The sequence below is a fragment of the Rhopalosiphum padi genome, chromosome 3 (assembly GCF_020882245.1).
Source record: "Rhopalosiphum padi isolate XX-2018 chromosome 3, ASM2088224v1, whole genome shotgun sequence".
Classification (NCBI taxonomy): Eukaryota; Metazoa; Arthropoda; class Insecta; order Hemiptera; family Aphididae; genus Rhopalosiphum; species Rhopalosiphum padi.
The window spans coordinates 7697591-7710450 of NC_083599.1; the positions used below are offsets into that span (position 1 = coordinate 7697591).

The 12860-nt window shown below is 26.8% G+C and overlaps 1 long non-coding RNA gene across 1 annotated transcript; it reads right to left on the reverse strand.

Moving 5' to 3' along the window:
* Positions 1-565: 565 nt before the first annotated feature.
* On the reverse strand, positions 566-8614 carry LOC132927534 (uncharacterized). Its single transcript, XR_009661758.1, has 5 exons — positions 7813-8614; positions 7158-7216; positions 1080-1163; positions 765-1017; positions 566-695 (listed from the first exon to the last, which is right to left on the reverse strand). It is a non-coding gene; the product is annotated as an uncharacterized LOC132927534 (long non-coding RNA).
* Between the last annotated feature and the right edge of the window lie 4246 nt (positions 8615-12860).

The window sequence follows — 12860 nt, forward strand, 5'->3', positions numbered from 1 at the left end:
TATGTTGTCGTACTGGTACACTATCATAACTTATATGTTAACTAAATTGTCCTCAGATGAAATACGTGTAATATGGATGGTACCTTTTTTTAGGTAACATAAAGTTTCTTTTTAACAAGTAATAATATGCAAATGTAAATTAATTTTAATAAACCATTTATTAAACCATCCCTACCTGGACTATCAATTGAAAGGTCTTAATTCACACTGCGTAGTATATGCCACCGCAGTATGAAATCATAAGATCATAATTCTAATAAAATTAATAATAATAATAATAATAAAAAATATTTAAAAATTTAATTATATTGCTATAATTTTGAAAAAAATAATTACATTAAAAATAGTTACAATAAAAATTAAAAATAATTAAAATATAATATATTCTATGTCATGAGTTAAACAATTTATTTGTAGCTTATTTGTAACTAATGGCCATTGTTGTCGATGTTATTCTTTGCGATCAATAAAAAAAAAAAAAAAAAAAATTTTCTTATTATACCTTTTGAAACCACATCGGATAATCCCCATACAGAGGTTATCATCTGAATTTTGCTATGAAACTCTTGTATCTCCTCTTCATCCCGGGCTAAAAATTCGTTTTCAAATTTAAGCTGAAGTAAAACTTCAGCTTGAGTGTAACCCATCAATACCTCTAATAGATCTTCTTCTGAAGATGCTTCTGTTAAGTACTCCTATATGCAATTATTTTGTTTTAAAAAATAATTATAAAAGAAATATTATTGCTAGACGTTAGTACTTACAACATTTTCAGCTTTTAAAATCCTCCCGAGGTCACCTTCAATATCACAATCCACATATTCAATATAATTTGATCCACGAAACAGGATGAGACCTACTGTCTGTTCTATGTTCATAAATTGGAAATGTCGCATGATTTCTTGCCATTTTTCTGTAACCTTTGTATTACGGTCACTGGGATTTAGCCGTGAGCAGTAATTTAGATCGGCCTCCATAGAATTTAGCATGTCCCATATACCATCTATCTCATCTTCACTATTAAAAATAAATATTCTTTATTAAAACTTATTCTTAGATGATAAATATAATATAATTACATGGTTTCGCCATAATTAGCTGAATTATTAACATCAGGGATGAAGTTTTCGTCATCACTATCTTCTTCGTTTTCGTAAACTTGGCTAAATAAATAAAAAATAATAAAATACATTTTTTTTGATAAATAATTAAAAAATTTACCTATTTCCATATGTTTGTTAATGATACACGTTAAAAACGTGAAAATCATTGATATGAAATTCATTTTTTATGATAATTATTGCACGTGTTCAGTGTTGTTATTATGCACGTGTTGTATCAATTTATAAAATATATAATATTTGGCTATAGGCTATATGGTACAGATGTTTCGTTTTATAAAAATATATTACGTCGAGGTCTTACCAATATATGTTGTTGTACTGGTATACTATCATAACTAGCAGAATTTTTATTCAACCCTTAAAAATGAACATTTATAAAATCAAATTTGACTTATTAGTTATAGGAATTGATAATCAGAAAAAATGTTTTTGAAATTGTTTCGAATTTTTATCAAGATAAATTTATACGTAAAAATGCATGTATTTAAGTATTACAATAGTATGTGGCTCACACGCAGGCTAACATTTTTAACTAGTCTTGTGAATTTATATTTTATTTTGGTGAAAATATTTATAATAATAACATAATATACAATAACTCAATAATGAATGTAATATTACCCTATAAAAATATTTCTTGGTGCAATGATACTTTCAAAAATAATTATTTTCCTTTTTTTATGTGATTTTAATAACATCAAATTTATATCGTTTTGGACAGTGGTACTGATGTAATATTTTATACATATCAAATTGTACAGTATGATTTTTAAACTTAATTTACTTTGTACATTGTACAGCAACAATGTGCACTTCTGGCTTTGCTAAAAAAAAAATATTTCCAGGTAGGACCAACAAAACCGAATACTTCTATGGATCTATATGAACATTTTCACTCTACACATTTCAATATATAGGTACATTTTTGTACTTAAACTAATATATTACGAATGCACATATTCATATTTTACTATTATACAGGTATTTTTATCATGATTAAATTGATAAATATGTATGTAAAAATTCATGTACCTATTATATTGTACCTATATTATGTAATTCGCGAAGTGAAATTAGTCCTGTGAATTTATATTTTCTTTTAAAAAAATATCTATAATAATAAGTAATAACATGTACAATAACTCAATGATGCATGTAATTGAATTAGTATATTTTGGAGATTTTGAAGATTTCAGCACATTTTATAATATATTATTTATTTTGAAAACAGTTTTCTAATACGTTAATTAATTTTATGTTTTTATTTCGTTTTAAGGTTTATTTTTGTTTATTGTTTATTATACTGTGTATATACGTATAATTGTAGCATTGTCACTATCGTATTTTTTTATGTCTATGGCCTACGTATTTGTTTCACGAATATTTATTTTAATATATCATTTATAACAACTATCCGATACAAAGATTTTTATAGTATATTTCTGCACATTGACATTTTTACAGCATGTAAATCTTAAGTTCTTAACCCTACAATATAAAAATCTGTTAACAATCTCAACTTGACCATTCCAGACACACAGCCCCCCCCCCCTCTCAAAAAATAACAACCGTTAGACCAAAAGTGTAAATTCTTTTGCGCTTTTGACTTTTGTATCTCTTAGTATAGTGAGATAAAAGTAAAAAATAAATAAATATTTCTTAAATAAATAGTATTTTTCAATGTATTTAAATTAATATAGGTACGTTTTATAAAATCCGCAAACAGTCAACAGAATTCGTGTTCGCGCGATTACCGGATTATGAAATAATATAATATAATTTTTGCAACAATATAAATATATTTAGTTTGAATTATGTTTACTATTAAGTTTCAATATTAAGTTGAATTAAGAATAAAAACTTTGGTGGGGGTGAGGTGTACCCCCAAAACCTCCTCACAAAATATATGGCTTTGTATAACACTACTAATCACATATTCGTAGTCATTACCTGGATTATCGTTAATCAAATGTTCAATGATGAATGATGATTTAATGTTGTTTTTAATGACGACCAAAAGTTTTGATTGAAAACACACCAATGTACTTACCATGAGCCACTTTGTACGACAGGCATGTTAAACTCAAAGTATCAAGTTTGCCAAACCTATTAAATAGTTTATTACTATGTGGACCGCACATAAAAATTTAACGAAAAAAAAATATGCATTACGTTTACAAACACAGCAGGTATACAGCTAAATTAAAAATGCTTAAACGACATTAAAATTAATATTTAACAATTCTCTAAGAAACTAAGATTTACAACTATCTATCATAAAACGACATTAATATTTTATCATTATTTTTTATTTGCCCATTAAATATTAATATTGGTAGCCGCCGACAACAAAAAAATTAGCTGAGGGCCGCATACCTGGTGTTACCGTACGACAAATAATTCTCTATACGTAAAATGAAGATGGATATTATATTGTTGATTTATTTATAGACGATATCTAACCAAAACCAAAACCATACGCTACAAATTGTCCAAAACCAAAAGTATATTAGTTATGTAGTTTTCATAAAACATATAGTGTAATCAAAATTCCGTTAAAGAAGTCAGGTCTGAAAGGGTTAATAAATCTTATTCTTTTTTAATAAATAATAAAAATTATTATAAAATGAATTATTGCCTTTTATTTAATCCATTTTGTTATACAATAATTAAACACTAATGATTTAAAATAAAGTAAATTATGCATTTTATATATATTAGATACACACACTGTGTTGACTGCTTTTGCTAAATAATGTCCAATACTTTTCAAATAAGTATACCTACTTTCCTACTTAACATTACAATAAAATTCAATAATATAAATCAATATATTTATACACTTATTACTTATATATATGATATTGATTAGAAGTTGAAGAATTTGTTAGGGGAACTGGAAAAGTGCTTATTATGGAATACATACGCAATAAAAATGTCGTAGGTATATACTGTCAACATTTCATCTATGAAGTAGGTACAATAATTCACATTCAATCTAATGTTGATCTATAGAATATAAATTAACATGATGCATTTTCTTTAGATAATTTAGTATATCGTATATACCTACATATATAATAAGATAAATATACTAGCATATTAATATGTGATACTTATGTATAATATAAGGTATTTTTAAAACTATACATGCAATGTTTTTGGAAAAAATTGATTAACCTTGCCGTATAATGCGACCCGTCTTAAATCCTACTTAATAATAATAATATTTATTTGGCACCAAATTAAAAGTTAAAAACAATTTATGAGTAATAAAAGAAAATACATTTCGCACATTGGTTCTCTTCTCAAAAGCGTAACTTGTGCTGAAAAGAGAGAGTTGGGACATAGATGACTGATGAGTAGGTATAATTGTTTAGGATCGTTATTAACAGTTATGGTATAAGGTTAAAACTAGACCAAATAGAGAATGTACAAAAACGACATAAAAAAGAAGAAAAAAATAAAATGATATAATAGAACAAATTAGTAATTGCGTGTTAATAGCCTATAGGATATGTATAGGCATAAGTAAATAAAATGTTAAGTTTAGTCTATTTTGTGGATTATATATACTGACATAATTAGAATATTTAATACAATTAAAATTGTATTTAATAATAATTATAAATATTAATATGAATTTAACTATTAACAATAAAAAATAAAATAATGAATAAACTAAAGTACCTATAGATTATTGGAACAGAACATTATTTTTATATTTTTTATACATTTTGAAACTGTAAAAATTATGAATATTAAAATTATAAATAGTACAAAATTGAATAGGGATTTGTTGCCCGAATACTGTATTAATTTTAGGGACGACGGCGACATTATATTAATCTTTAAGCAAGTATTATAATTATGACACCGAACTTAAAAAAAATATATTACAATTTAAATATAGGTAATATAATATACCCTAGACTAAAAAATCATCTCCGTTCAGAATCATTTTTCGTATACAATGATATCTATCATTACATTCAAATTTAACACATCCATTTTAGTGACCTACTCTCCACCTCTATTGTTTACTATACATCAGAGCTATACCCACTAGCACACACTTTTAAAAAAAAAAAAATGTATAACGATGTTTATTATTCATAAACATATAAGTTTATCGTTGTATTAAAGTTAAAAATATCATCATGATTAAAATAAATAAATATCCTTTATTTCGTTTATAATTTACTTATATTTGTGTTATTTTTTCATTAATATAAAACCAAATGGTTCAAAATCAATTTTAATTTTATATTTATTAAAATAACTAATATTATCCCTAAGAAAAAGTGAACGCTTTGCAAAGGTAAAGTAGACCATATACTTGTAGTGCCTTATACTAATAACTAATAAGTAATAAGGTACCGACGGTACCGTGATGATTTTATGTCGGATTTAGAAAACTACATAAAACTATACGACAATAACCATCGTGACCTTTTGTCGGTTGGCGTTTTATCGAATGGCTTTTGGCGTGATTCGTAATGATCGTGTCAAATAGTGCGTATATGTAGAACTATCTAGAATTCTAGAAGATGGCGTATTTTGGTGAACACAATCTTACACGGACCGCCCACGCTTAAACTATATACTACGAAACCGATACCTAACCTAATGGAACGTTCGCTATATTACACGCATTTTTAATTGAATTAACATATAACATTAACACATATGAAAAATTTTCATGGTCAGTAAAATTTAAACAAACATGCGTCAAGTGAAGATGGATCAATTTTTAAGTCAAAACTTTATTTCTTTGAGCTGTATACTACAAGAGATGGAATTAGAAAAACTGATAACCAACAATATAACATTAATGGTAATCTGAGAACTTGTAGGAATCAAATAAACTTAATATCCTGTGGACCAAATGAACTCAATATAACTACTGAAATAATAGTAAAATAAAGTTTCAAAAAATTACACGTATAATTGACGAAAATCATATAAAAGCATTACATGAAATATGTGTAGTCAAACAGCCATTTGATAGTGAATTTTGTAATGCAACTTGTGATCAATTTAATCATTACCAATTTCAACAGTGGTGGTGATCTAGCCACATTTAAAAATGTTATATTTGTAAAATATTTTCTTTTATTGTAATTTTCTGACAAAGAAAACTTAAGCTTCACGAATATGAACGTGTGAAAACATATTTTTGTTAATAAAATTTAAAATATTTATATTATAAACTATATTATAGCTATTAAAAGAAATATAATTAAAGGTAAATGTATATAAATAAAATAATTAGGTACGTAACAAATAATATATAAAACATAAATAATGCCTAGTAAATAATATATAATGCACATTGCACTGTAATACAGTCATACAGAATTATGATTTATAAAGAAAATAAACCATAAACAATTTCATACGTTTGGTATGTGTATAGTAAATATTAATATAATACTAAGTTATAATAAAAATATAAAATTGGATTGTATATTTATTATTTATTATTTTGTATTTATATTTGTACATTTTGTATTATACAGTGATTGTAAAGTGGCTATTGATTAGCACGCCATTATCTTAAAATAAAATTAATTTTTATTTATAAATGAAGTAAAAAGTTTTGTTCCCACACTTGATAACTTATATCAGTTATATCCCAAGTCTAAAATGTCGAACATATTATTCGATTTATATTCTGCAATTTAAGTTTATCAGTCTCTTTTGTTGACTTTTTCGAGGGTGAATGTTAGAAAAAATGCACCTTGCTTCTACATGTGAAAAATAATTTTAAATTCTCAGAAATGAAAATTTTTTTAAAAAATGTACTAATCTTATAAAGATAATATAGTTAAGCAATTGATTAAACTGAAGTATTTCGATAAAATTAAAAGTTGCAAATATACCACAAACATGATAATATTACACTAACAAAAAATAATATTATGTTTATGAAAACTATAGCTGGTTTTAAACCACAATATATATACATATACATATATATAATTTATGCAACTATTTTTATTCAAAACTTTTAGTATAAAAAATTATAACCTTTTTTAATTTGTTGTCAGTAGATGATTTTTCTTTTTAAATTCTTGATCCAGTTGATCCTAAATAGAATAAAGAAATAGATGATGAATAATTATTAATCGTCGTAGAGTATCATTTTACGATTGCGAGAAAAGGGTCGCCAACTCGTAGAAGAGATTATAATAACTGTTTTATCTCCGGCTATTGACTAGCATTTGGCCGGACACATACTAGTTGCGGACAAATTATTTCAGGTCAATATTATAACATAACAATTGCGGACACGCGTTTCGTTGTCATAATACTAATTGCGTACAGAGATTATTTTTAATAAAAACCACGTGAGTTTTCCGTCAATCACACGTAACTCTTTAAGTTTTTCACTATACATTTTTATACAGAAAAATAGAAAATAAACGAACAGAAAGACGACACTACGACAGATATTAAGCAAGCGAGTAAGGTTGTCGATAAACTGATTAAACATATTTTTTGACAGTCGTTTCAAAAGCACCTGCACAATCTTAATGGTGATAAATAATATATATATATATATATATATAAATCGTTAATATCGAACAGTTCCCAACGTCCACAATCGTTAATATCAAATATAATAATTGGACATTTGTCCGCAATTCGTATCTTATATTTGTGACCGCAATTCGTATGTTACCTTTTTAGATTTCGTCCGCAACTCACATGGTTTTTGTCACTTTGTCCGCAATTCGGAAACACCGATTTGGCCGGGGTGACTGAATACCTGAGCAGAGGTGTCGCGTGAGGGTTACCGATTCAATATAAGAGTATGAAAAATACAATAAAATAAGTGCTGTGCACAATATGAATATATATGATATAATAATAATAATAAGTAATTCAATATAAATAATATGGACGCCTAGACATAATGTATAAGAATATTAACAGTATACATATAATAATTGACAATAAATAATAGCAATAACAATAATATGTAATATTATAATAAGACCTGTGACATGTACATGCAATGCGTTGAAACGGCAGCAATCCCACAGCGACGTATGACCAATATAGCCGTGCAGTCAGCTGACGAGACGTGAGGTCAATGACCTAGCGAAGACGTCGAACGCGAAACAACCAATAATGATAAATATATGAACACGCACTTCACGCATCACCCGTTTGACAACAAGTAATCGGGTGGCGAAGTTATGTGCGTATATCTTGGGCAGTTAGGCGTAATATATATAAATTTAAGTACCAAGTTAGTTGCATTTACAGCGACGACACGTGACTATATAGAAAAAATATGCACTCGCGAGCGTAGCAGAAATAAATATAGTAAAAATATTATTCGCACATCGCGCGTATAGAAACGCGGATGACTATTGACTGCTAGAGTCCGAACGAAAAATGCAGACCGCGAAAACACGTGGCAATTGCGCAGCGAATTGCACTCGCGGCGGATAATATACGAAACGGAGACCGGAAGGTGTCCGGCCAAGTCGAGCGACAAGAAAAGACGGACGACGGACTCCCACGACGACATCGACGATCGCGGACTTCAAAAGCCTAAGGCGAGGGTGGGGGGACGTAAAAGCTCACGGAGATTGTAAGTTCTGCGCGTACGAGAGCCGATCACCATTGGCGGGCGTTAAAATCAGGCGGCAATTTCGAACAATAACATTAAGGTGGTTCTAGTCGGTAAAAAAAAAATCGTTTTTAGACTCTCCGTAGTGACAAGATTGTGAGACTTTGGATAATCCGATTTTAATGCTGTAAAAATGACAATATTTCATAACATCCCCTCTAGAGAACCGTCGAAGCACTTTTTTAAAGTTTGAACTTTTGACACTGGTATAATATTATGAAAATGTCCGTTTATACAACATTTTTGTTCAATCATATGTACTGAAGAAATATGTATTTCCAAAAAATTCCTCGACCGTTCTCTAGAAGTGGTTTCAATAAATGTTAGGATTTTTACAGAATTCAAATCGCACCAGCCAAAGTCTCACAATTTTGTCACAGCCGAGGTATGTTTCAATACTCAAAAAGTAACAGAATAATTTTTCCTAATTTAATTTGCTGACATGTGCCTGCGAGTGCGTGAACACGATTACGCAACGTCCGCCCGCCGTCTAGATTATCGACTGGATACCGATACCGACTATTTATCTAAAAATAAATTTAGATAATAATCTCAAACAATATCCTGAATAATAATAATCACTGCATTGCATATTTTACTTAATTTAACAAATATATTAAACAAAGAAGATGAAGTGAAGGTATAGCATTAAAGAGTAGCATTAAAAATAAAATTAATGAGAGGAGTTGTATTTCAAATAAATTAAAATATTTGATTTTCAGAAATTTATATCATATAAGTAATTTTTATAATTATAATAATAATAAAAATTGTATGATCATACCAGCTCGCAAGTCGCAAACCTATTTTTTAATTAAAGCTCCTGTTTGCTTAAAAATATTAACCAATAATTTAAGCATACAAATTATTATACACCAGAACTCGATTTATATTTCTAACCCAATTACTTTTTAAAATACATATAAAATAATAATTTCATTACGATTAAATAGATTTTTTAGTATAAGTGTTGCGTATTTTACGTTGTAACTTATAAGTGACATGAAACAATTTTTGTACGATAATTTAATCTCCTAAATAAATATTAGCAACATTTTAAATAGTTTTGATTAATAAATATTGGTGTATTTACTTATTTTAATTTTAAACATATAATACCTACATAAAATAAGTATAAAAAATGTTATAATCAGGGCTGTGAATTTATTGTTTTAAAAAACATAAAAAAATTAATTTCGAAAATTTTATTGACATTTATAGAAAATAACCTAAAAAGTTGGTAACTGAGTATATCAGTACACAACTCAAAACAAATAAAAAATTTTTGAAATTTTTTTCATGTATAGAAAATCCTAATTTAAATATTCAGTGAAAATGTCTTGCATTTACAGTTATTATGTTGTAATAATATGAACTTCATACCCTCATAAAAACTTAATGTGACTTTTTTGAAACATTTATTTTTTTTTTTTGATAAAGGTAGACAAACTGATGAGGAATCTTGTAATACATCTTTGTATTACACAAAAGGCTAGTATAAACATAAACATTTAGTGAAAATTTCATATGTTTACGATCATTTGTTTTAGAGTTACACCAAAAACCAAAATCGATTTTGTCAAAAACCGATTTTGCGCAAAAATTCTCGATTTTTCTTAATTTTTATTTTGTTTTTTTGGGCGCTTTTAAAAACTATTGGGAAATTTAAATTTTGACCCCCCAAAAAAATAAAAAATATAGGTATATAAAAACAACGCATTGTAAAACCAATACATTAATTATTGCTCCGCTCTGAATCTAAAATTTTAAAATTTAAAATGTTCGTAATCAACTAGAAACAAGTCAAAATATTTTGGAAATTTTATCAAGTATAGTAATTGATAAATATACCTACATAGGTATACATTCCAAGTGTCTAAGGCTATTCGTTTTTTAAATCAAGTAAATTAGTGAATATATCTAATGTCGTAAAAATTTCAACTTCAAACGCTCATAAAAATTTAATTTGACTTTCCGGTAGAGATTTTTGTTTTTGATAAAAATAAACAAACTTATGAGGAATCTCTTCATGAATTTCTAATTCGAAATAATTTTCACATTTTCGTTATTTTTACGTCTTTTGTAAAAAATCGAACTCTAAATGCTAATAAAAAAATAAACACTGTATTTTTAATATTTTTTAACTGATATTCTAACACTATATATAAGGAGCCTTGTATTAAATTTGCAAGATGTTCGACCCAACGAATACAATTTTATTGACATTTATAAACAAAAAAAAACTAAAAAAATTTAAATTTGAAATTGTCCGTAAATAGCTCAAAACGAGTCAAAATATTTTAAGAATATTATTGTGTATAGAAAATGAGAATATAAACATATAAACATTTAATTAAATTTTCAAGTATTTTCCGTTATTCATTTTTGAATTCCAATAAAATAAGAAAATCGTTACATGAGAAATGATGGAGTGAATATCCAATGTCGTAAAAATTTGATTTCGAACTTTCATAAAAATTCAATTTGACTTTCCAACAGAGATTTTTTTTATAAAAAATTAGACAAACTTACGAAGAATCTTGATTAAATTTTCAAATCATAGATTTAAAAAGAAAAATTTTTAAGAATTTCTAACACAAAATAATTTGCACATTTTTTTCAATTTTACGTATTTTATATTTTGTAAATTTGAACTTTAAATGCTTATAAAAAAAAATGTGACTATATGTATCATTAATATTTTTCAACTTTTGTTAGGAGCCTTCTATTAAGTTTTCAAGCTTCTTTACACAACAAGTCAACAAATAACATTTTATTGACATTTATAGAAAAAAAAACTAAAAAGTTGGAAACTGCAGAGTATATATCCGTAAACAGTTCAAAACAAATTAAAATATTTTGAAAATATTATCGTGTATAGAAAATGATAATACAATATTACAGTGTACTCTCGGTAACTCAAAGTTCACGGGGAAAAAAATAATTCGACTAACTACAAATATTTCGAGTTATCAAAATTTTAATGTAGAGGCGTAGCCAGGGGTTTTTTATGGTGGGGGGGGGGGGGCTAAATAATTTTAACTTGAGTTATTGAAAATCAAAAACAACAACAAAACAAAGATATTAAAAATATATTAACGTTGATTTGCCGTTAACATATTATTTACTATTTTAAATAATTAAAATTTGTAAAACAATTTCCGTATTTAAATTTAAAAAGGGTGGAAAAGCGAGTATCGCTCTGCTGTGTATAGTTGTGATGGAGAGTAGGTCACCATAATGAATGTGTTAAATTTGAATGCAATGACAGGTATCATTATTGTATATACGAAATCGATTCTGAATGATGATGGAGATAATTTGTCTGTCTAGGATTATATTATATTATTAGCTATATTTAAATTGTAATATATCGACATATCGTTATTATTTTACGCAGTTTTGTAAAATATTTAATTTCATACGCTCGTACATTTTTTTCTACATTGTCGCTGGAGTTTTTTTTTTACAGTGATTTGAAGAAAATGTTATAGAGAAGAGAACCTTGAATTGGGTTTTAGATATAAATCACTAAAACATTATGAATTTTCAACTTAAAATTCCTTGCAAATTTTCACGATTTTGACATATTTAGTAAACATTTGAACTTTAAATGCTTAGCTTATAAACAACAATTGTGACAAACAATTTTTGAATTTTTTTTTACTACGCCAAGTGCAACTTATTATAAACCTTGTATTATATATATTTTAAAAATTTTTTGAAATGCCAAATTTTTTTTATTGGCATTTCAAACAAAAAAACTTATATATAGGTACATCAAAAATTTCAATTGTCAATAAATAAATAGCTTAAAAAGTCAAAATATTTAGACTTGGTGAAAATTTCAAGTATTTAAAATGATTTTTTTTTTAGTTTATGCGTAAAAATGCCCGTTTTTCTGTTACTTTTTTAGGTTTTTATTTGACGTTTTTGAAAACTACTGGAAATTTTACCTCACTTAGCCATCATTTAGATTCATTTTCCATTTCAAAGAGGGGCTGAAGTCAAAAATTAAAGCATTATTTCTACTCCTTCAAAACGTGATGACTGATGACATACACGAAAAGAAGTTGGTGCATTTGGGA